Here is a 24775-nt window from a genome sequence, read left to right as displayed (position 1 = left end):
GAGTACCAGAGAGAAGAAAAAATGGCAGCTCTATCCATGCAAGAAGGCTAGACACAACTGTTTTATTGTCATCTGCCACTAGGGCAGTGGTGGGCAACCTGTGGCCCATCAGGGTAATCTGCTGGTGGGCCGCAAGACAGTTTGTTTACATTGACCATCCGCAGTGAAGTGGTTAAAAAAAATTATGAGAACAGGGCAGTCATACGTAGCAATCTAGATTGCTTGGTAGGCTGGGCCAATTCAAACAAAATGCATTTTATATAACCAAATGCAAGGTCCTGCATCTAGGAACGAAGCATATAGACCATACCTATGGAACTGTACCGACATGAGCTCCTGGCTCAATGCTGTGGCTATAGAGGCTAATGCAGGCCTTGGGTATATGAACAAGAGGTGAGGTAGATACTGGAATACTATGTACAGTTCTGGGGGCAACATTTTAAACAGGATGTTGGAAAAAGTGGAGGGATCACAAAAAAGAGACACAAAAGTGATTCGAGGGCTGGAGAAAATCCTAAGAGAGGCTTGGAGTCCAGTCTAGTCATCTTCTCAACAAGAAGACCGAGAGGTGACTCAATTACAGTGTCCAAGTATCTTCATGAAAAGAATATACTGAGTAATAAAGGGCTCTCTTAGCTAGCAGAGAAAGGCAGAGCAAGAACCAATGGCTGCCTGGAAGATAAAGCCAAACTAATTCAAATTAGAAGTAAAGTGCCTATCTTCACAGTGAGGGTGATTAACCACTGGAATGAACCACCAGTGGAAGTGGTGAATTTGCCATTTCTTGATGTTTTCAAATCCAGACTGGCTGCCTTTCTGGAAGATGTGCTTTAGCCAATCACAAGTTGCTGGGCTTGATAAAGGGGTAGCTCAGAGAAATTATCTGACCTGTGCTAGACAGGAAGACAGACTAGCTGATGTAATGGTCCCTTCTGGATTTAACCTCTAGGAATCTTGAGAATTCAGTGTGCACATGGGTCAGCGTCTGCTGTCTGCTCGTGCAAGCCCAGCAGGCAGGGGGTACGTAATATAAATAAAAGTATTTGGCCCATCACCTGTAACCCTCCCTCATGTCCCTCCTAGGATTTATAGGTTTCAGAGTAGCAGCTGTGTTAGTCTGTATTCACAAAAAGAAAAGGAGGACTTGTGGCACCTTAGAGACTAACACATTTATTTGAGCATAAGCTTTCGTGAGCTACAGCTCACTTCATTGGATGCATCACGAAAGCTTATGCTCAAATAAATGTGTTAGTCTCTAAGGTGCCACAAGTACTCCTTTTCTTCTAAGATTTATAGTAGCAGTAGAAACAAATGATCATGTTGCAATATCCATACTCTAGTTCAGTGGTTCTCAACCTTCTTGGGTTCAGGACCCATCTGTAAACCTTGATGGCCTGTCGTGACTCAGTGCCCTCTTCCTCCCCCCATCCAGGGCAGAAGGGGCTGGGGTGTGGTGGGAGAAGAGCTGGGGACCAGGAGGGGTGGTTTGGCTGTGGGGGAGTGGTACATTGGGAGGTCCTGCAGGCTGGGGGTATGCTTGAGTGCAAGCATTTATCAGAGAATGTGACACCAGCCACTCCCTCCCAGCTCTTAGCCCCCAGGTCTGCCTGGGCTCAGCTCCCCGCTCTGGGTGTTGTGACCTCTGGGGTCGCAGTGCTGCTCAGGTTTGGCCTGGCTGGACCAAATTTGTGTAAGTGGAGTTGTGACCTGGTGCCTGGGGTTGCAGCACCACTCACTCCAATTTGGCCCAGCTGTCCCAGTGTCGTCATGATGGAGGGGTGGCTGGGGCAAACTGGAGTGGCACCGAGACCCGATGCACCAGGTCATAATGTCCAGAGAGGGGAACTGAGCCCAGCCAGCCCCATAAACTTTTGATACATTCTAGAGACCCAATTTTGGGTCGTGCTTCACAGGGTGAGAAACCCTGCTCTAGTTCAACCCCTACTTCTACAGCCAGCATATTTGCCGCAGCTGTTTTTCTATAACCATTTTACAGCATTACATCTGATTCCTGGCTCGCTCCTAATTTTCCTTCCTCCCATTTTGATTCGCGATGCTGCTGAAATTATAACGAGGTGAAATCAAGCACCAGGAAAGAACAGAATGTTCTGACAGCTGTTCAGTGACATGTGCAAAAAGAGCTACTGGTCTGGATCCAGCTCTTAAAGGACAGGTGTCCCCATCCCAAAACCCACTGCTACAACTGACAGTAACTGCCCCTCGGGGCAGGTTAGTCCACAATTTTCCAATAGCGGGTTTTTGGCACCTTTCTCTGAAGCAAGTGGGACTGGCCGTTGTCAGAGGATAAGTCTACCATGAAATCAAAGCAGTGATAGCAGCTCCAGCAGATATACGCACGCTATCATGGCTAAAACCAGAAGCATAGAACCGAGGGTTTCAGCAATGTGAATAGGAAACCAGGTCCCTGGTGTGCTTGTACAGCCCACACTGCTGCATCTACATTGCTATGTTTAGCCATGCTAATGTGCATATGAGAGTGTGTCTGTAGGAGCTGCATTCACACCTCATATTGCAGGACAGACATACCCAGAGACAGGATATTGGACTGGCTTCTCCACTGGTCTGCTCTTAGGTTCCTTGTTGAATCACTGATCTGATCCAGTGCAGTGATTCCCGTTCTCCCATAAGTGGTGTTCCCGTGGAGGCTCTCTCAGCAGCGAAGCCGTGGAGACTGGTGGGAGAGCGCAAGGGAAGCTTGCTACTACTCCCCTTGTGCCTGTTCTGTGGCTACAAGGGAGGACTCCAGTCTCAAGGGTTGTCAACCCAGGACCTTCACAGCACTAAAGCAACTAACCAAACTTTCCAGCAGGACTAGCTGACCAATCACTTGTGAGTGCAGGGGGAGTCTGTTTGCCTTTTCGGGGGGGGGGTGATTTCTTCCTCCACTCTACCGCTTCTCCAAGGCTGGAGGATTTCACAGCGAGTTCTTTGCACTTGTATATCAGCCTTTCCCACGCTACTGCTCTCAGATAATAAAACCAGCCAACACAGGCTCATTTATGTTCTAACACACTGAAATATGCAACACTGTGGGTGTGTCACCCACAAGGGAGTGAGTGCGGGGGGGGGGGGAGGGAGAGAGAAAGAGAACAGTGAGAAACAGGACACCAGAGGAGAAACATACAACACATCAACTCAGCTGAGTGTGCGGGCCGGGGTTCGTGGCCCCCACAAAGGAAGTGACAGCTCTTGTTCATTATTTACATTGCCGTAGTCCTGACGGCCCCACTCAGGAATCCGGGCGCTGCTGTGCCAGGTACTGTACTTGCATGTACAGAGACAGGCCCTGCCCACAGTATTAGCTTGTCTGCACGCTCCCTCTCTCTCTCTCTTTCCATTTTCTGCCTCCAGAATTGAATAGTCTGGTCAAAATTCTCCCCACCCCCCCTCAAATGTCAGCTCATTCCTTCTCCCCCTCCTGCCTGCATGGGAAAGTTGGGGTGTCTTTGTTACCTGCTCCTTTCCCAGGATACCAGGCCACACTTCTATGGTTACACCTTTCCAGGTGCTGCTGCACAACTAGTATAAAACTCTGGGGCATGATCATACATGTATTTTTCTTTACTGCCGTTACGAATGTCTGGGGGTGATTCCGATCTTGCATACACAAGTGTAAATCAGTAAAAACTCCCTTGGGATCAGCTAAATTAAACTGGGGGAAAGCCCCTGAAAGTGAAATTAGAATCAAACTGTCTGGATGAAATCCTGGTGTCAGTGAAATCAATGGAAAAACTTCCCTTGAGTCAGGATTTTAAACCTTGGAGGATTCTCTCCTTGTGGGATGCAGCCGCTAGCTTTCCAAAGCCCGATCACCCGCCCCTATGATCGCCAGCCCCTATGCGCTCTGCTCTGCACAGAGCCCGTCAGCACTCTGGCAGGCAGCATGGACCTGCTGTTACTCCTCCAAGCATGAGAGCTGCCTGCTTTCATGGGAACCAAGTCTTTGGGTTTTAACCCCAGCACTCAGGTACTGGTTTCTGTCTGAGTCAATTGTGCTGTGGCTGCAGTGTGTTAACATGGATCCAGCATAAAAATAAGGGGGAATAAAGGGAAGAGGAACAGAGGTTGGTTAGGCCGGAGAGAAAACTCCAAGTAGGGAAGTCATGAGACATGCTCTTGGCCATCCCTTAGTGACTTCAGCTTCAGGGAGAGACAGCTCAGCAGCCCCTGTTTTTGCTAGTGTGGTCAACTGCACAACTCCTGTGGTTCTGTTCCCAATTTGAATAAGATCAGAAGCACCGCTGCAGAAATTGTGGCTGGAGGTTTCCAATGCAAACACAGATCAAGCTTAGTTTACGAGCCCTATCTGTCACAGCTGCTATGCAAACAACGCGCCAGGGGATGGTAGTATGAGTGCTAGGAGGAGTGGTCTTCGCAGCTTCAGATGCGAGCCGGAGGTGCCAACAGTGCCACATGCCTCCTTACACCAGCCCAGCTACATCAACGGGCCAGCACTCTTAGCTTGTAAGCAAGAGTGGGTGCTTTCTGCCTGTATGCTACCTCCACCTGCAGCACCCACGGCCCCACCTCCAGGCTGCACGGCCCTGCGTGTTCATTTTTAGAGCAGTTTCATTGTCTAACCACACCACAAATTAGGGTATTGATCTGCACGGCAGAGCAAAGGGACTGGAGCCCCTGTGCAGCTGCTCTTCAGAAACTCTGGCTCGCAGCGCGAGTTTCACTTTGCCCAATGCTGTCTGGCACCATGTGAGCCAAGGAGCTAGCAGACAGGCCAGGGAATGAAACAACAGGGCCTGACAGCTGCTCTGAAGTAGCGTCTGATGAGGGAATGCTGGCCTGCCTGCCTCCTGGGGGAGTAGAAGGGGCTGTGGCGGAGGCTCTGCTCCACTCTGAATTAAGCCCATTTCCTTCTCTCCATTCCTCTCACATTCCCTCCTTCTTTCTGCGTCCCCCTTTGTCAATCTTCTCTGTCCTCCTCTTCTCACATCCTCCCTTCCAGCCTACACTCAGTCTTCACTCCTTTCCATCGACTCTACATCTCCGGACCTGATCCAGCCCTCTCACCTAATAATCAGCTCTATCTTCTCTCTCTCCATTTCCCTCTCCCTCCCTGGGTGATATACGTTTGCCTGTCCGGGTATGCCTACACAGCAATGAAACCCCCCCAGCTGGGCTGGGCCAGCAAACTCAGGCTTGCGGGGCTCAGGCTGGGGGGCTGTTTCATTGCTGGAGCCCCGGCTCCAGGATCCTGCCGGGTGGGAGGATCCCAGAGCTCAGGCTCCAGCCAGAGTCTAGAAATCTACACAGCAGTGACACAGACCTGCAGTCGGAGCCCTGCAATCACGAGTTTTTCTTTGTTATGTAGACATACCCACATTCTTTCATCCTGTCTCCTGGGTGGTCATTTACACTAGGACTCCCAAAATTGCTAACATCTAGTGCAGATGGACTGGTTCTAGCAACGAAGGAAACATGCAAAATTTCCCCCAGTGTAGATGTCAGGGTTCCCTTCTAGGGAACAGATGTGAGGACCTGTGTGAAAGACCCCCTAAGCTTATTTCTACCAGCTTAGGTTAAAACTTCCCCAAGGCACAAATCCTTCCTTGTCCTTGGATGGGTACTGCTGCCACCACCAAGTGAGTTAGACAAAGATTCAGGAAAAGGACTACTTGGAGTTCCTGTTTTCCTCAATTATCCCCCCCAAACTCCTTCATCCCCTTTCCTGGGGAGGCTTGAGAATAATCTACCAACCAAATAGGTAAACCAGATGAACACAGACCAGACCCTTGGGTTCTTAGGACACTAAAAACCCCAATCAGATTCTTAAAAACAGAACTTTATTATAAAGAAAAAAAAGAAAAAGAAGCACTTCTGTAAAATCAGGATAGAAGGTAACTTTACAGGGTAATCAGATTCAAAACACAGAGGATTCCCCTCTAAGCAAAACTTTAAAGTTACAGAAAACAGGGATAAACCTCCCTCTTAGCACAGAGAAAATTCACAAGCTAAAAACAAAAGATAATCTAACGCTCCTTGCCTTATTTACTTACTCTTTTTTGCAATATTGAGATTCATTTTAGCATGATTTGGAGGAGTTTTCTGACCTGATACTTCTCTGCTTCCCCAGAGAACACAAAACAAAGAGCGCAAACAAAGCCTTCCTCCAGATTTGAAAGTATCTTCTTTCCCCATTAGTCCTTTTGGTCAGGTGCCAGCCAGGTTATTTGAGCTTCTTAACCCCTTACAGGTAAGGAGGAATTCTAGGTTACCCTTAGCTGTATGGTTATGACAGTAAACGTGGCCTATGATGGCTGGAAAACTAGTAAAATGATGACACAAGAGGCTGAAAGTTAAGGGTCCAGAAGTTGTAGTTAGGCAGTTTAAAATGCTTTGTAGTTGTTGAGGCCTATTTAATTCTAATGACTAATTAACATTTGGGAGAAAGGAAGATTTTGCTAAAGATTCAACACCACCCTCACCCTTTCCCTTAGAGTTGTTTCTGGAGTCAATGGGAGTCTGGCCATTGGCTTCAGCGGGAGCAGAGTCAGGCCAAGTCTGCGGGCTTTTGAAAACCACACCTTACGTGGCCCCTGGCGTGGCGCAGCTGGCTGTCAGGGCCCCAGCCTCTTGATCTGTTTCGTTCCTCTTCTCTGGTCTCCAGCCCCAGAGCTGCTTTCTTGCTAGGAGCCTGGTGAGTTCTAGACCTGACTGCAGGTCTCCCTGGAGTGCCATTCGCTGCCCCAGATATTTTCCTCGCCGCTGTTTCTGCTCTTAGGAAATGCATCGAGCCAGGAGCCCTCACACGCTGCCCTCTCTAGGGTCACTGCAGCGCCCAGGTGTCAGGCAGCACACCCTGAAGCTGGGGAGGGAGACAGCCTGGGTGCACGGTCACCCTTTCCCCTTTCTCCACACGCTGGTGCACCCTGTATCAGCTTCATCCTGGCCTGTTTCTGAGGCACTTGTGCTCCTCACTGAATGAAACCATGTTGGGAAAGGGAGCCAGGGTGGGGGCTGTGGTTTCCCACCTTCTCTTGAACCCGGGCTGTGCTGACATTGCTTTCCCATAAAGCTGTGTGTTGCAAGACCTCATGACTTGGTTCTGCCTCAGTGCAGGGAGCTGAACTTGAGAACCACTCAAGGTCCCTGCCTGCCCTTCATATGAAGTGAGCTGTAACTCACGAAAGCTTATGCTCCAATAAATTTGTTAGTCTCTAAGGTGCCACAAGTCCTCCTTTTCTTTTTGCGAATACAGACTAACACGGCTGCTACTCTGAAACCTTCATATCTATGATTCTTTGCAAGGGAATCAGCTATAGCCAGAGATGCATGATGTTATCCAGGAGTGGGGAGCTGTAGCAGGGCGGTCACCCTGCTCCGGCCCTGAAAGAGTTAAAAGTCAGCCCTTGGAGAGGGCTGGGACGGAGAGCCAATCAGAAAAGGCTGAGAGGCAGCCAATCAGGGCCAGGCTGGGCCCTATAAAAGGGCTGCAGGGCCAGAAGGCAGGTAGTCTCTCCTGTTGTGGAGAGAGATGGACCTGGATGCCTGAAGGAGAAAAAGGTTCTTTAGACAGCACAGTGCTGGGGAAGCTCCAGCCTGGCAAGCCCCCCAGGCAGAGGCCTTGCTGTCAGGGCTGGAGGAGGTCCTAGGGCTGTGGGAAAGTAGCCAGGGGAAGAGGCAGCAGGTCCAACCCCCTGGCTAATGATGAGTGACCACTTCAGCCTGCCGTTTGTCCCTGAGGGAAGGGGCTAGATGAAGACTGGCAGTGAGTCATTGAGATGAGGTGGTCTTAGGGATTGGGGTTCCCCAGGGAGGGGAGGACCCTGAGTGTGGGGGCACTGTTGTGGGGGAGTACCCAAGAGAAGGGGCATCGCAGGCTGGGAGGGATGCGGGACCTGAACTACAGTGTGGGAGAAGGAAAGGAAGCAGGTACCGGGAGGGAAACACTGGCTAGCAGGAGGTGCTCTGAGGCTGGGATGAGCTAATTCCCGAGGTAACCAGCAGGAGGTGCTGTGGTGGCGAGGGCACACCGTGTTACAGGAGTGCTGTCATGAGATGCTCAGCCCTGGCAGTGATATCCAGGAGACTTGGTTTCCTGGGCGATCCAGGCTCTGGCGCTTGGCTTTGCGAAGGGGGTGGTTGGTGACTACATGGAGCAGTTATGGGACTCATTGTCCTCTCTTTCCTCCTCTTGAAGGTGCAGATTACACAGTTTGCTACAGATGCTAATTAGTGAGGGCTGGGAGGTGTAATTAAGGATGGGCAGAGCCCCAGATGAGGGGATGTAACCACAAGTGACGCTTGGTGCATGGCTGGTGCTTTGTATGTATATGTGGTTTGGACTCAAGCGGGTCAAGCTCTGCAGCAGGGCTGTGAGTGTTATAGTTTGTAGCCACATCCCAGACCTCAGCAAACTAGTGATTTCTGGTCCTTGCTGGTGTTGTGGCCTGGGTGTGAAGCGTGGGGAGGCTGGCTCTGAAGCACTCCTTGTGGTGGGTGCGATGTTGTTCTGCAGTGCAATGCCCAGACAATGAGCTGTGGCTCAGAGACCCGTCCATTTCACAGCTTCTCTTCCCCTCCCCTTGAGGCCCCGTATTTCAGCAGAGATCCGGGTGATCCCCTCCGAAGCCCACTGGGCTGACTCCAGAATGGTCAGGATGGGGTTGTTTGCGGGAGGGCGGTGTACATAAGGCACTGCCAGGTTGTGCTCCAGGACAAAGCCGCTTGAAGGCAGAGCCTGATATTAGCCCCTGCTTGGCAGCTCCTTACCCTCGCTCCCTGCCAGAACGATGAGCAAAGGGCAGCGCAGGGCTCCCCTGCCAGGTGGTGCCCCCCTCCAGTCGGTGCCAGGCTGAAGAGCAAAGGGCTGCCCTCAGCTCTGTATAATAAATAAAACCTTGAGAATTTGCATGCTGAGCTCTGCTGCTGCCCCAAGTGGAGATTCTCTGTGGGAAGTACAGGTAGCATTCAGTCCCTGGGAAGGGGTGCATTTCCCGAGCGTGCCTTCACCCTCTCGGTCTCCTCTCCTTTTTTGAGGCACCAATCAAATCTGATTCACCGGGGACACAAGCGTTGACCTTTAGCTTTTCCTTGTTTCATGTACTTCATGCTCGCTTGGATCTGGAGGGGGCTCCTTTCTTTTTAAACTACATTCACTCCTTATTTAAGTAACTATTTACAGGGGTGCTCCGGATTCACACTCTTTGCCCTGTGAGCACAGACTGAGTCCTTCATGCCATCTCCAAACCCTTCTCTTCTGCCACCTGGGCTCCGCTCACCTCTGCTGGATGACTGAAAAACCACCACATGGGAATGGGTGGGAAATGGATCTTCTTCCAGGGCACTGGGAAGACAGCGGTGGATTTGTGTTGCTTTGCTTTCCCTGGGGAGCTTTTCCCATGCAGGCCCATAGTCACAGGACAGATGGGGAAGGATACGCCATGGGGTTTTTGGAGGCAGCCTGCATCCTGCCAGAAGTGGAATCGAGGAGCTGGTGGGAGGATTGGCTCAGTGGTTTGAGCATTGGCCTGCTAAACCCAAGGTTGTGAGTTCAATCCTTGAGGGGGCCATTTAGGGATCTGGGCCAAAAATTGGGGATTGGTCCTGCTTTGAGCAGGGGTTTGGACTAGATGACCTCCTGAGGTCCCTTCCAACCCTGATAGTCTGATTCTATGATCTGTGTCAGACGTTCTCTCCTAGCCCAGTTTCTCTCCAGGGGCTGTTCCATAGCCGGGCCAGAGCCATCCTGTGCTTGCACCTCCTCTGTCCAGTGGCTGGTTTGGCCCTGCTCCGTGGGGCTTCGGATGGGTGCAGACATGCTAGGCGTGGCAATGGCCAGACCATCCCTCTCCCTGCCCACACCTCTGTGAACCTTGAGGGGCTCTGTGCAAGGGGGATCCTTGGCCTGCCCAGCAGCCCCTTGGCACAAAGGGGTCCCGGGGCAATGACGAATCGGGTCCACAGGGTGCTGCTCACCCAGCAGCACCTCTCAGGCCACCTGGATGCTGTTCTGCAGGGCTCCCCAAGAACAGATAGTGCTCGGCTTTTGTGGGGCGGCTCTGGGCTTCTGCACCAGGGAGAGCCTGAAAGTTCAGAGGGGACAGAGGCACCAAGATTTTGCTTGCTTGGCTGAAGTGTAGGCCTCTGAAACAGGGCTGGGATCCCTCTGACCCAGGGGAGTCCCAGATGGTGCAGCCGCACATCTCAGCGGGCTAGGGCATCACCCTGCACCTCATGCAACTGCTCACGCCAACGCAACAGGGCTGCAAAAGGCTCCCAGGTGAGAATGGAAGTGATTCACACCCCCTTTGCAAAGGAGGACATGGTGTGCAGGGTAATAGGGGACCAGGGCAGGCATGTGGAACAGCAGAGGAGAGGCGCTGAGCATCACAGCGATGGTGACAGCCCTCAGCCCAGAACCCAGGGGACACCAGCTAACACTGAAAACTGTCCTACATTTTGCGGGACAGTGAGTCATCCCCCAGCAGCTCTCTCAGGCTGTCAGGCAGCTGCTGCGCTCTTCTCATATCGCTGCTGTCCACAGCTGGCTGGCTGGCGCTGGGCTCTCCTTCTCCCCCCCGCCCCCCTTGCTGCTCTCTAGGGCTAGGCTCTCCCCTCGCTGCTCGACAGGTGCTGGGTCCTGACTCCTAGGCACTATGGGAATACAAATTAACAACAGGCCTGGCTGCTGTCCTAGGACTGGGCTGTGCCCCAGCTCGCGGCTCCCCAGGGCTAGCTCGCCCCTCGCTGTGCCCTAGAGTTGTCGCGGGAGGTTGCTGCTCTCGGTTGATGTATCCGTGCTAGCAAAAATCAGGCCCAGCATTGGGCCTCACAGAGCCGAGAGCAGCAGACAGAGCTCGGGCGTCTTGCTGGTGGGGCGTGGGGGAGGTTTACCGCAGGCCCGAGGTTTGCTCATGGAGACAAGGCTTAAGGTTGTCTGGCTGCTGCTGCCCCTGAGCCTGGGCCCCCCTTTGCCAGGCTCTCCCTTCGGCTCAGTGTAGTCACAAGACCCTGATGCCCCAGCTGCATGCACAGGCTGGCATTAGCTAGACAGACATTAGGCAGATGGTGGGCTGTGCGGTCTCACATGGGAACACCAGACCGTTGGCTCTCCCCTCTCCTAGGAGCTTTCCTGTTCTTAGAAATTCACCACGGATGCCCGGCCTCTAATCAGCCTGAGATCTGACAACCCACCCGAGCCTGTCACTATCTCCCAGGGCCAGGCAGATCCTTCCTCCCCACAGGCTCCGCAAGGCCAGACTGAGCCGTTTTCTGTATCCTTGTATCCTGAGACACCAACCCACAGCCTCTTTCTCCTCCCTGGCAGCACGAACAGCCTTATCTCCCCCACGCTGCAGCTAGGAACGAGCCTTGCGGTATATTTAGAACCCACCTCAAGGCCTGCTATTCAGTTACTTCAATGGGCTGGATGGAGAACAATAGCGCAGAAAAGTTCCTGCTTAGTCACAAACAGAGTACAGATGGATCTCAGGGGATTAAGTAATCAGAGGGGATGCAGGCTCAGATGGAGCACCTCCCTTCCTGCCCCCGATGGCAGAAGCCCTGTGCTGCAAAAGCAGCCATGGCACGGGCTAGGATCCTGGGGTCAGTCGGAGGCAGAGGTCACTTGTGCAAGGCTCGTGATTCTGCCCCCTAATTCTCACCAAGAGACATCCAGCCCAGGGTCTGTGCATCACCCTGAGCCCAGTTGACTCTCAATATGCAGCCTTTTGCATAGGGGTACCTGAAATCGGTATGCAGTACGGGACTACTCAGCATGAGGAAGGGTCCTAGATGGCTGGTATTCTGTAAAGCTCCAGCCTAGAGCTAGCTGCAACAAATGCAGGGTGCCAGCTACCAGAAACAAAGTGGGCCTGATTCTGACTTCACCAACACCAGTATAAATCAGGAATAAGAATAGGAGCCAACAGAATATAAAACTGGTGTCAGTGAAATTGGACTTACACCCAAGAGCTGGGCACACAACAGTTAGCAGGATGTTGGCACCATGTTACCAGCTCTCATGATTAGTATCACAAAGCTTGTGATACTAAGTAATTTTCTTAAAGCCCCAGCTCCTGGAGTAAGGCTGACTACATGAGACTAAATAGGATGTAAGTGTTGGGCCCTGGTGGTGACAGAGAAAGCTCAGAAACATGAATGCAAAAGGCTCAAAAACCGGGAGGCAAATACAAAGAATGCAGCATTTTTAAAAAAAATCTCATGCTGTTTAAATGCTTGGGGTTAGCGATGCTGTTGGAAGCTGTGTTTCACTTGCTATTTGATCTTTTTTCCTTACGAAGGAGACGGATGGTCTTATATCTTAAGTGCATGACTAGTAGTGAGAAGACCTGGGTTCTGTTCCCTGCTTTACCTGCTCTGTAACTTTTTGAAAAATATGTCAACGTTCTTTGCCTCAATTTCCCTAGCTATAAAATGGGTATAATATCTGCTGACCTTCCCCATTAGGGGGCTGGGGAGATACATTCACTTGACTTTGAAGCCCTTTGAGAGCCCAGCTTACCCTGTAAATAAGGGAGAGGCAAGTCCCGCTATTGCTTCTTCCTGTCTGAGATAAAAACACTCTAGTAGAGGGGGTCAAATTCTCTTTGCTGATTTTGCTTACTGAATTTTTGCCTCTCCTTTTAAGAGCTGGTTGGGATATGCAAACAACTCAAAAACATCCCTAATGAACAAATGGCAGCTTGCGTATTATTCATAACGTTGGCATTCGAGCTGCAGAACGGACCGTCTGAGTTGCAAGTGGGCTGAATACACACTCATTCATCTGAATCATGCAGACCAGTTTCGAAGCATTGTGTATTTGCCATCACTAAAGGATTTAAATGCAGCTGAGCTGAATGGAAACTAAGATTTGCCAAACATTTTCCCAGTCTTCAGTCAGCTCTGTCTTTTATTAAATACCCCATATCACTAATACTAGCTTCAAAGAAACCTCAAGCATGATGCATCATGGGTAATGGTATACAAACTGAACCTATCAGTCCTACAGTCTGACTTCTACTGAAAAGGAAAAAAAAGAACAGACATGGCTGCACAGGGGGCTGAACTCATTACAGTCAATGGGAAGACCCCCTCTGACTTTGCTGGGAGCTGGCTCGGGCCACTAAATTAGCTGACTCGGAATGAGAAAGCGGGGTGAGGAAATAACAGAGAGCTAACCTCACCTTGTGAGCTGTGAACAGTGGAAGAGGGAATTACAGGCGCAGACAGTTATCGGCATTTGTGGCTTTTCAGGAAGACTATTTGGTAAGAGCTATCGTCTGGGGGCTGAAGGTTCAGACAGGTCATTTCCTAAAGTGTTCTAGCTGGGTTGGCTAAAAATGCAATGCTGGTTGCACCTGCTTTGAATGTGGAACTTGCAGCATTTTGCTCAATGAACTGGAAAGAGCTATAAATGGACTGCAAAGGAGATGGGCTGGTGGCCACCCACCCTCCAGCTTTCCGGACCGATGGCTATTTTAGAGGAGTGATCCTGTGGCTTGCCAGAGGTTAGGTTAAGGCAATAGTCTGGGGTCTAGTTCCTGGCTCATCTGCAAAATGGGAATGATCATATGGCCACCCTCCGTTGGTCTGAGAGTGTATGCTCTTTGGGCTGGAGCTGTCTCTTACTGTGTGTATGTACACAACGTACACAATGGGGTGCTGGTCTCTAAGCTCTCCCACAATATAAATACTGTAGTATCGCTAATTAATTGTCAGGGTTTGACATCATCCTGTGGTGATGCTGCCTCCCTAGATACTCAATAGGCAGTACACAGTAATTGGGAAAGCCTGGACAACCTACTCATTCCATCTTTGACTCTTCCATCTTCTCATTCATGAAGTGTTTTTTCTCTGAGCCAGAGCAGGAAGTTGCTCCCTGCAGATACGCAGGGCTTGCCGTGTGGTTTGGAAGCACATTTGTATCTTCTCCTCAGAATTGCAACACTAATAATAATAATAGCCCCTCACCCCATACGCTTAGTACGCATACAAGCTGCGTGTCTGTGATGCGATGGCCACGTGAACAGATAAGCGTTTAACAGGCAGCAATAGAAACATTTTCAGCACTGCAGGGTCAGGAGCTGAATGTTGGATTCAACAGTGGCCATGGCCAAGATGTTGCTAAGATACTAAAGAGGAAATATCAATCACATTGGTGCATATTTCTACTGGGCCCGGGGAGCTGACCCACTGGTACATCTCCTCACTGGACACTGCCTTATTCATGGCTCTGAAGTTGGGTAGCTGGAAATAATGTCACAAGGCCAGCCAGTCAGTGTCTTGCAATGCTCACCACAGTGTCCTGTCCTTTTGCAATCCTATTTCTGAGAACCATCCACTGAGGTTAGAGGCTGCACAAGCATTGTCAGTCCCTCAATGTCCCTTGCCTTTGGCTTCCTACACACCAAACATGGACCTGTCCTGCTGAGTTCAGCTTGCTTCGACATACCATAGCACTCAGCCTGACTTCTGCTCTCCCGCTGTCTTTTCAGAATTGGACAACAGGATTATACTGTCCATGGTCTGATCAGCAGGGCAGAGAAAGAACCAAGAGGCATGCCAGTGACATAAAATACTATAGCATTAAAGGGAATAGAAGGTGACCAGTCCTCACTTCGCTTTGAGACTTGGGTGCTGCTGTCAAGAGATCTCATAAAAGACAGGAGGGTCCAGCTACCCACCTCAATAGGAGACTTCAGTGGAAAACCCAGGTGCTGTGGGCAGCAGTGCTGAGAGGACACCCTACTCTCACAGTCAGTGTTGAAATGAGAACCTAATATAGCATTAGGCGGCAGGTGCTGTCTTCATCTGGGTCACTCATGGTTGTGAAAGATACCATGATGCTTTGCTTTGGTGGACTATCCACATTCCAGCTCGTGTCTTCTCTCTACCTAAAATTCTCCTGTGGTTTCAATGGGTTACAATACTCTTCCACCTATCCTATACAGATGTGAAGTGCTGATGCATGCATGATGCTGGTAAACCAGGAGCCAGCTCTTGCCAAGGCTGTAGGTTTCAGCTGAGCACTTATAAATTCATAGGTGGAAACCAGACCAGCTCACTCATCGTGATGTTACTGACATAACCTGTGACCGTATAGATCATTGTTGCAAACACGGTTGTATATTTTCAGCAAATATTGTACAAAGGTAGGTGTTAGATTTGTAAAGATGAGTCTAAACATTAAACACTAAGTTGTGGCATGCATTAATCTTACCTGTAATGTCTGTGTCTCATGCTATAAGATAGTAAGTTTTGCTTTATAATTGTAAAAGTGCCTGGTCTGAACTCACAAACCTAGACAGGAAGAGTGGTTCCCCCCGCCCATCAAGAAGGACCCTCAAGACTAAATGGTTCCATCGTAGGACAAACTTTTTTGATTGCCCCATCCACCCATGAAGAAGTTATGTGCAGGAGCTCTCATCCCATTGGTTTGAGCTCTGGGGGAAGGGCATATAGAGAAGCTCACAAGAAGAAACAAAAAGAAAAGGAGTACTTGTGGCACCTTAGAGACTAACAAATTAGAAGAAACAGTTCTCTCTTTGAGGTTTGAACTCTCATCGGGCTGAAGCTAGGAAACAAAAGCAGAGATCCCCAGGGTCAGCCCTAAAAGACATTCAGTGGACAGATGACTACATCTCTGTCATCTTTTGGAACCACAGACTGTAGCTCACCTGTGCTTATATGGTGTCTGCTTTAACCTGTAAATAACTCATTTCTTTTTCCTAGTTAGCTTACTATAGTCTTGGCTACTGACATGGTCTTTAGTGCGAGATCTAAAGTACAAACTGACCTGGGGTAAGTGATTGGTCTCTTGGGACTGGGAGCAAAGTGAATATTTTGTGACTTTTGAGTAAGTGACCATTTATCACACAGCCCAGCTTGCCTGGGTGGCAAGATAGACTGCAGTGCCCAAGGGGACTGTGTCTGATTCCATGGCCAGACTGTTACCATGATCCAGGAGGTCATATTTGTTACTGGGGTGGTGAAATCTCAATTACAGAACATACCACCAGTTTGTGGTGTTGGCCCTGAGGTTGGCACTCACGGCATGAATCGCACCAGACAGTGACACTGCATGCTTTTAAATTGCTGCCCTCCTCTCTAGTGGCGCATTTCCGTAGGGGGATGTGGTTGGACGGCAGGATGGGGTAAAGTGATCCAGACACGCACACAAGTGTGCACTCAGTGTTTTCCTACACATAGACTGTCATCACTTTGTTGGCTGCTTGGGGCTCTCCGAATACAAGGTGCGAGATAAATGCAGTCACTCAGTGTTACAACAGCTGTGGAGTGACATTCACCTATGGGTGCCAGTGAACATACGGGAAAGAGCAAAAAAGAAGTTCTGGATGGTACAGGGATTAGTGCTGGGAGTCCAGAGATCTGGGATCTATTCCCAGCTTGGTCATTGACTTGTTGGGTGGCATTCAGCAAAACACATTAATCTCTCTGTGCCTCAGATACCGTCATGTATAGATAGGGATAACATAAAGGGCTTTGAGATCTTGGGAGGAGAGATGCTAAGTATTAGCATCATGCCAACAGATCCCTGCAGACAATCCCTCTGTAAGTGCCTGAATAGGTCAACAATTTGGAAGCGTGAAACTCATTATGGAACAAGCCCTACTCTCCTCCGTCTGTGCTGACTCCTGGCTGGGCCTTTCTTGCCACTCCCCTCCTGCTAGGCGTAAGACACATTATTCTGATCCTGGGAGTCATAGATGTGGCAAAGACAGGGCGATGTCATGGGAGTCTCAGACCTTTTTATGAGGAGGAGGCAGATTCTGTTCTCAGTTGAATGCATGTAAATCAAGGAAAATGCCATGGAAGTCTATGGCACAATACAGGGGTAAAGGCAGGGATTGGGAACGCAGAATCAGACCCAAAGATGTGTGTCTGTGACTTTGGAAGTCCTGAGAAAGCTGGCAGCATTGTGTACAAAGACAGACCTTGGAAATGTTCCTGGGCGGGGTAAAGCAGCCTCGCTGTGCTTTATAGACTCCTTTGTAGTCTGATCACGGCTGGCTGAATGTTTGTGGCATTTCAATGAATGCAGAATTCCTAGGGGATGGCATAAACTCATGTGACACTCAAGCACAATCGGTAACCTGCCAAGTCCTGTGGAGCATGGAGTGAGTCACACAACCTGGGGCCATGCATCAGACCTCACAAGAGCCTTTGTGCTCTCCCCTGGAAAGGGAAAGGCAGCGCTTGGCATACATTCTTGGGATTTTGTTGGAGGGTGGGTTTTCCCTTGGGATCCATAACAGGTGAGGCTGGGTGTCTGTCACACTATGGCTTTGGTGACAAAACCTAGGCCACTTCGGGATTTTTTCCAATGAGTCATGGGCCCTGATCTCAGCGTGGGACCCAGAGACAGATTCCCAGCAATGTATAGAGGTTGGAACTGTGCTACAAGGGGCAGGGAGAAAATTCACCCTGACCTGCACCCCCTGCTATTCCACCCCAGAGTGCCCAACTCACAGAGACCAGTGTACCCCATCATGACCTGCACCCCCTGCCAGTCCACCCCAGAGTGCCCCTCTCACAGACCGGGCACCCCCACCTGACCTGGGGAGGCAGGAGGGAACGTGTCCTTAGCACATCCCCTGTGAGACTCTGGGCTATTCAGGACTACAGAGCCACCCATGGGAGGCTGCTGTGGATTGGAACACCCCCAGTGGTATTCTAGTTTATCCTGGAAGGTCCTTTAAGTCTCTGAAGTAGCCCCAAATCCTGAGGTCACAGAAGTGTCTTAAAGCCAGCTTTGTCCCCAAGCTCCACTGGGCTTCACCTTCTGGGCACACAATCTCAACCCTGGTATGCACAGTGCACACTGGGATGGGGTGGAGGCAAAGACGGCTTTGGGATGGGGTGGAGGCAAAGACGGCTTTGAGATGGCCCCTGATCCTGGGCTGCTCGCCTGTGTGCCGGTCCTGTCCCCAGCATCAATCAGAGCAGAGCTGTCGCTTACGCTGGCTGCCAGTGACTCCAAGGGGCTGTTATGGAAGCTGGGGATTGGTGGGGTCCTGGGAGGCTCTATCCACCCACCTTATTCCCAGCCACACTCCCTATGCCAAGAGCCAGGAATGGGTGTAGCAGAGGAGTTGCTACACTGGCTCTGTGGGATCCCCCTCCAATGGGGGGGGGGAATCTTCCTCTGGCCAGCTTTCCGGCTGCCTTGTGCCAGGGGGATGACTCCTTGGGCTGGATTAGTGTTTTGTCACCCGCACACTTCACCAGCCTCCTCCACAAACGTCAGCCCGGGTCCTGGGCAGTGCAGCAGGGGGATGGTGAATGGTCATGACCTATTCGTTAATTGTTAACAGACAGCCGTAAGCCCTTCTAAAATAAAGGGTTTGCAGTTGGCTTTCCCCATCACTTCCCATGACACGCAACCTAGCATTCATTCCAGCACTGTGTGTCATGACTGTCCCGGTCTCATTGTTATGCCATTTGCACTCTTTCCCTCCACCAAACCATGGTTTTAAGATGCCAGCCTCAAAAAGGGGATGGCAGAGCCTTTCATCTACATTGGTGCCGTGTAACAGCTGCTTTGGAGCTTCTGGGAAATGAGTTGGTGGGTCTCGGTCTGGTTACGCGTGAGCAGGTGTCCATATGATGAAACCACCACCCATACCAGCAATTAGTTCCCTTGGTGGTCTCAGCAGAACTCAGTAGTCCTGTATCAGCCCCCTGGGCTCTTTCACTGAGAGGGACAGCTGCTATCACACAGCTAGGAAAACTGCCTCCATCAAAAACACATCAGTGCTACCTCAAGGTTTGGGAACTGCGCTCACCCTTACACCACTACGGCTTTAAAGCACCAGCAGAGATTCCCTTTCCCACCACTACCACTGCTGTTTACAAACCTGTCGCTTTCCGATTTCCTCCCTCCCCACCCTTTGCCCACTCCCCTCTATCCAAATTGCTGGATTAAGATTTGGACGGCGATCAAATATGTAACATTTAACATCACTGCCTGATTTGTGCAAGCACTACAGATCAGAGCCGCATAGACAGTGCAGAGGATTCTAACTGGTCTCTTGTGGCTTCTGCTGGAAGATCAGCAACCAGCAGATCAATGTACTTGTTGCTCTGGACAAATCCTAACTGCTAGCTGGAACCACCAGGAGCCAGCTGACACGATCTGAAATCCACACTAGGCATCCCTTGGGACAACAAGAGTTCTCTGGGGTGTCAGCGGTTCTGCAAGGGAAGGCTGAGGTAGACCTCACTTGAGGTGGTACTAGCAGGGGCAGATGTAGCCCTCCTTGTTAAAACGCAGGGGTGGGTGAGCCCAGACGTTCAGCGAATCCTCAGAGTGAAGTTCTCTTCAGGGCTGGCACCACCAGGCGGTTCAACATGGTCCAACGCCGCAAGACTATGTCTGTGGAGGTGAACCGGCTATAGGGCCACAGGGACGAGAGATGGAAGGGCCCCTGCCAAGGGAAAAGACTGAGTTGCTGGGACCAGGGCAGTGGTTTAAGATTTCCAGAGGAGTCCGTGCCTCCACTCAAAAATTTTTAGGGGGCTGCAAATGAAAAACAGGTTGAAAAACCCCTGGACTAGGCTCTGCAGTCAGACCTTGTATGGCTGGATCCATTGATAAAGTGATCGCTCAGCCTCAGCTAGAATGAAGCTACCGCCCAGCCCAATGCGCCTTCATAGCCCCCAGGCCGGGTTTATCCATACCTGCCTGCTTGTGGTCAGACCCAGCAGTTGTGCACACAGCTGAGCCCTCCCCTGCTGCGGGAAGGTTTTCGAGTGTGGGGGGCAGTTGGAGGATGCACTGTTTAATGGCAATGGAATTCATCCCCACCCTTAGTTGGGGGGCTTCCTACTCCCTGGGGCTGGCCAGACAGATCCAGCAGACACGGGGGGAGGGGGGAAGCGCAATCACTCTCACGCCAAACTGTCGTTGCAATCTAACCTGAGCCGCTTGCAGCACATTGTAATGCACCCTGGGACTGGATTTTTTAATACAAACCCTCAAAGGAAGTTACCCCCCAGACTGACCCCCTTATCTTCAAGCTCCTGCTGACTGGAAAAGCAGAGCACCCAGTCATTACTTGAGCTAGTGTGCTAAAAAGAACGGATGTTGCAGCTCCAGGCTAGCCCGGGGAGCTCTGACAAAGGGGGGATAGGGCGAGCCTGGAGGCAGGCTGCTAGCCTGAGCCAGGCGCGCCCCCGAGGGCAGTGTAGACATACCCAGTGAAGACTCCTCTATGATCTCCGGAGTTGCTCACCAGCAGCCTGCCAGTCCCAGAGCCACCGAAAGGTTTCTGACCAAAACCCCACCACAGGCTGCCTCATTTACAAGAGACTGAAAAATACCCATTCAACCGCCTAGCCAGGTGCGCCTTAAAACTCACGGCCTTCCTGAGGGATCAAAGACACACCTGGCCCCAGCCTGTCCGTTTTACATGAGTACCCGTGGGTACGAAATCCCCGTCTTTAGTAGTGTTGCAGCAGCGCTTCTCAAATAAGTGGGTCCCGTTAGCCCCCCTTCCCTGCCAGCCCCCGGAATGAGAGATTCCTGGCTCGGTCCACTAGCCGCAGATCTTCAGCTGGTTGCAGGGTCCCTGGGCTGAAATCAAGGGAGGGCCAGTGATTGTGCAGGCAGGCACCTGGGGATTTAAAGGGCAAGTCCCTCGCCCCTTGCCAAGCGCTGCCCACCTCTGCCAAGCAAACACATTCCTGACGCCCACCCCTGCCTCTTCCTAAGGGATTAACCAGCCCCTCCTCGCCCAAAGTCCAGGGGGGAGAGCGCGGGGGGGGGGGGAATGCAAGAGCCTAGCCCTGGCCAAGCACAGCCCAAGAGGGCACAAGGAAAGAGTCCCGACGTATTGGCGCTGCCTTATTTAGCGACTTGATCGCTGCAGCCCTTACCAGCCCCTCCGCGGCACCCCAGGAGCCCAGGGCGCCCCCGCTGGCTGGCGACCCGCGGACGGCGAGGGAAGGCGCGGCGGAGCCGGTACCTGTGCTCCGCAGGGGCGAGCGGCGCGGCGGGGAGCGGCTCTCGGGCGGCGGCGAGCGAGGGCTGGGGACTGCGATCCCGCGCCCGGCCGGCGGAGGAAGCCGCTCGCAGCCCCCGCGGAGAGCCAGGCGCGCTGGGCGGCGGCTCCGGGGCTGCGCCTCCGCCTCCGCCTCCGCAGCGGGGCCCCCCGCGCCCGTGGGCCGGGTTCCCGCCTGGCTCCGCCCCGGGGCAGCTCGGGGGCGTCCGGGCTTCACCTGCGCTGCCGCTGGGGGGGCCGCCCGGGAGCGAGCCGGTCTCCCCCCCCCCCCCGCCGGGCGAGGCTTGGGCAGGGCACCTGGAGGAGCGCCCCGGCTTTCACAAGAAGCCAAACCTCCAGCTCACCCCAAGCCTGGGAGCCCCAACGCTCGGGGGGACTCGATCCACCCCCGTGCAGTCTGGGACTCTCGCCTCCCCTGGCCCCTGCTTGCCAGGAGCCAGTCCAAAAAAATAACAGAACAAGCTACAAGCCAAAACCTAGCCGGCAAGCAACTCACAAGCCAAATGAGCCAAAACCAAGCGCAACGTGTGTGGTTTTCTCCTGGTTGCCCACCTCCCAGTCACCCTGAGCCCTCAGCAGGTCCCACCGCACGGAGAGACCATCACGCACACAAAGGCACTCTCATACCCCTACACCGAAACACCCTACACACACAGAGGCACCCTCAGACTCCGACACACAGACACACAACTGGCACCCTTATGCCCCTACACACACACAGAGGCACCCTCAGACCCCTACACACACACAGAGGCACCCCTACACATGCACACACCTTACACCTCCTACACACACACACAAAGGCACCCTCTGACCCCTACACACATGCCAGAGAGACACTGGTGGTCCCTCATGCCTCTCCCTCTCCAGTAGTCACCTTCCCCTAGGTTTAATGCACTAGTGTTTAAGGCACCGCTTATCATTGCCTGGTGTGAGGCCCCGGAAGGAGAGGACATCTCTGTTAACAAGTCAGTGAGGAGTACAGAGAGGATGGGAATTAATATGCAAGTCACTGATATTATTACAGATTGATTGGCTCTTGTCTAGCTTCCCACCTGCCTCAGGTAAGCAACAGCTTGAACAAAATAGAAAATCCACAGCGTCCTTATTGGCCTTGTCCACACCAAGGTCCTGCTGCTGGTGTTAAAACACAGCTGCTCTGGCTGGGGATCATCCATTTTTAAGGCTATTTGGTGTATGTCTACACAGCCCAGAGTTAGTAGAACTTGAATTAGGAGACCCTGGGTTTGTTAACCTAGGGCTTGAGCGTCTACGCTCATTTGTAACCACAGGTTAGGAACCGTTGAATCCTGGGTCACTATCTGCAGCTCCAGTGTCTACGTATGCAGGGCCCAAATCCAATCACCCATATGCCAGGCTTCCTTGTGCCCTCCCCAGATGTGGCCCTTTGTTCGTGATGCAGTGAGGGAAAACTTGACTGTCCAGAGGGCAAAGAAAGTCAGCCTGTGGGATCATGGGATACTTTTGGCAGGCTCCCAGTCCAGTGGGGCTGCCTCTACACTGCAAAGCAATAGGGCTTGAACCCTTGGTCCCAGCTTCATGCAGGCTCAGACCCTCCATCCCCGTGGATCCTGGGCCCAAGTGCTGGGGTAGGATGATGTGTATGTAGAGTGAAAGGGTGGGGGCTGAGGCTTGAATCATAGAATCTCAGGGTTGGAAGGGACCTCAGGAGGTCATCTAGTCCAACCCCCTGCTCAAAGCAGGGCCAATCCCCAATTTTTCCCCAGATCCCTAAATGGCTCCCTCAAGGATTGAGCTCACAACCCCTGGGTTTAGCAGGCCAATGCTCAAACCACTGAGCTACCTTCCCCCCTAGTTCAAGCTGTGAATTTGGTCCCGTGTTAACTGTGTTATTACCAAGTTAAAAGACACTTCCTCTTCCCCCAGCCATAGCCTTGGCTTCTACCTGTGCAGTCAGTTTCACAGTGCAGACAGGCCCAGGACCCTGACATTGGCAGCTCCACTATTCTTATGAATTAATGTATGTATTGTCTGTATTGTGGGAGTGCCTAAAAGCCCCAATCAAGGATCAGGGCTCCATTGTATGGGGCACTCTACACACAAGTAGCACAGAGACAGTCCTTGCTTTGGAGAGCTCACAGTCTAGGATTGAGACAACGTCCAACAGGTGAATAAACAACCCGGGAGGAGAAGAAGGTGAGGCACGGCTGTGAGCCCAATAGCTGCCAAAGAATAATGATTTGTAGGCATCCCAGAGAAGGGACTGGATTGTAGCTCTCCAGCGCCTCTGGGCCTGCCACATGGAGCAGCTTGGAGGATTTCCCCCTTTCTCTACTAGAGCCAGGCCACTTGACTCCAGCTGGGAGTATGTCAACTGCCAGCTCCAGTTCTCTGCTGGATTCCTGTCCCGACTGAGCTATTCAGGCTTCATTTGCCCCATTTTTGTCCACGATTCTGCTTTCTTCTGGCACCGCATAATACATGTGTGATGCACAGGAGCCGTGGGAAGAGACTTAACTGCATTTCGTATCTCATGGCAGAGGGCAGTCGCCACCAACTTCAGTGGCAACTGTACGTTCACCTGCTCTCTTGGACAGAGGGAGAAGAGAAAAAAGTCAGGTGTGTGGGTAGACAGGGTGGGTGAGGTCATATCTTTTATTGGACCAGGAAGGCAGAGAGAGAGGTATGATTAGCTATTTCAATGTCTGAGGTTACCATGGTCCCCAGCCAACCCTTATCTAAGATGGTGGTTTTGCTATAATAGCTGTACGGGGCTGTTGGCTGAGCTGCTCTTTGTTCTGCAAGTGCTTGTGCACATATGCATTCGTTGGGGTGTGCATGCCTAGTGCACTTGGCCCGAGACTCTTAGCCGGCAGTACCTGTCTGGCTGGCACATGCATCCTGAATGTCTTTGTACCCACCCCCTCTGTCAGAGCTGGCAGCAAAGCTTGCTTTTCCTGGCTTATCAGCAGTTTGTCCTTGTGTAAATGGTAGTTAGCATAGTCGTTAGTCTGTGTTTGATAATGTTTCCTTTGTTCTCCTCTCTAGGTAATCTTTGTGAATAACCTGGTTCCAGTTTAGCCATGCATAAGTCCCCAGGTTTTAAAAACTGCCCCTCTTAGACAATTTACCACAAACTTTAAAGAGACATACAATGACATTATTGCACCGAAGTTTCTTCTAAATGTTAATATTTTCTTTTGATCTTGCAATTAACAGATATTCGGTTTCTTTGTTTATCATCTAACCACATCTCCTTCCAAGTCTTGTACACCTGTATTTCTAATTTCAAACTCTGCCGTACCAAACGCAAAATGGCCCTAATTGCCATTTACACACGTATCTAACATGTCTCTAAAGGTTGCCAGGCATTCATGCCTGTTAATGACAGGCGTACGAGATGCATCCTCTGTCCGGCTGTGAGTTTGATGTGGTGCTCATGGTAATCGTGAACTTGAATAGAACCCATGACCCCCACAGTGGTGACCTGGCCCACATGGTCACAGCACCATACAGGTTTCATGCACCCGTCCTGCTGTAGATGGAGGGGTGGATGTGTCAAACCTGAATTGTTTTGCGACCCAGCATGTTAGGTCTCAATGCCAAACAATCTGGCCGTCCACCCCCATCTCCATCCACGGAGGGGTGGATTTGCCAATGCGGAGTGGCACTGCAACCATGTGGGCCAGCTTGCAACACCTGGAGTGGGGACCCAGGCCCAGCCCCCTGGGACGGGGCAGCCGCTGCGGCGTGGGCTCGCTATCCAACCCTCCCTTCTTTCCCCACAC

At 51.6% G+C, this 24775-nt stretch overlaps 1 protein-coding gene across 1 annotated transcript in view; it reads right to left on the bottom strand.

Moving 5' to 3' along the window:
• ADGRG1 (adhesion G protein-coupled receptor G1) overlaps positions 1-21182 on the bottom strand; it is a 36818-nt gene extending 15636 nt beyond the window's left edge. Inside the window, exon 1 of the mRNA XM_038368732.2 lies at positions 20970-21182. The gene's annotated coding sequence lies outside the window, so the exon portion shown is untranslated. The remainder of the gene's footprint in view (positions 1-20969) is intronic.
• Positions 21183-24775: the final 3593 nt, after the last annotated feature.

Source organism: Dermochelys coriacea, chromosome 12 (assembly GCF_009764565.3).
Source record: "Dermochelys coriacea isolate rDerCor1 chromosome 12, rDerCor1.pri.v4, whole genome shotgun sequence".
NCBI classification, from domain to species: domain Eukaryota; kingdom Metazoa; phylum Chordata; order Testudines; family Dermochelyidae; genus Dermochelys; species Dermochelys coriacea.
The sequence above is the reverse complement of the archived record's forward strand: the minus strand, read 5'-3'. Positions and strand labels throughout refer to the sequence as shown.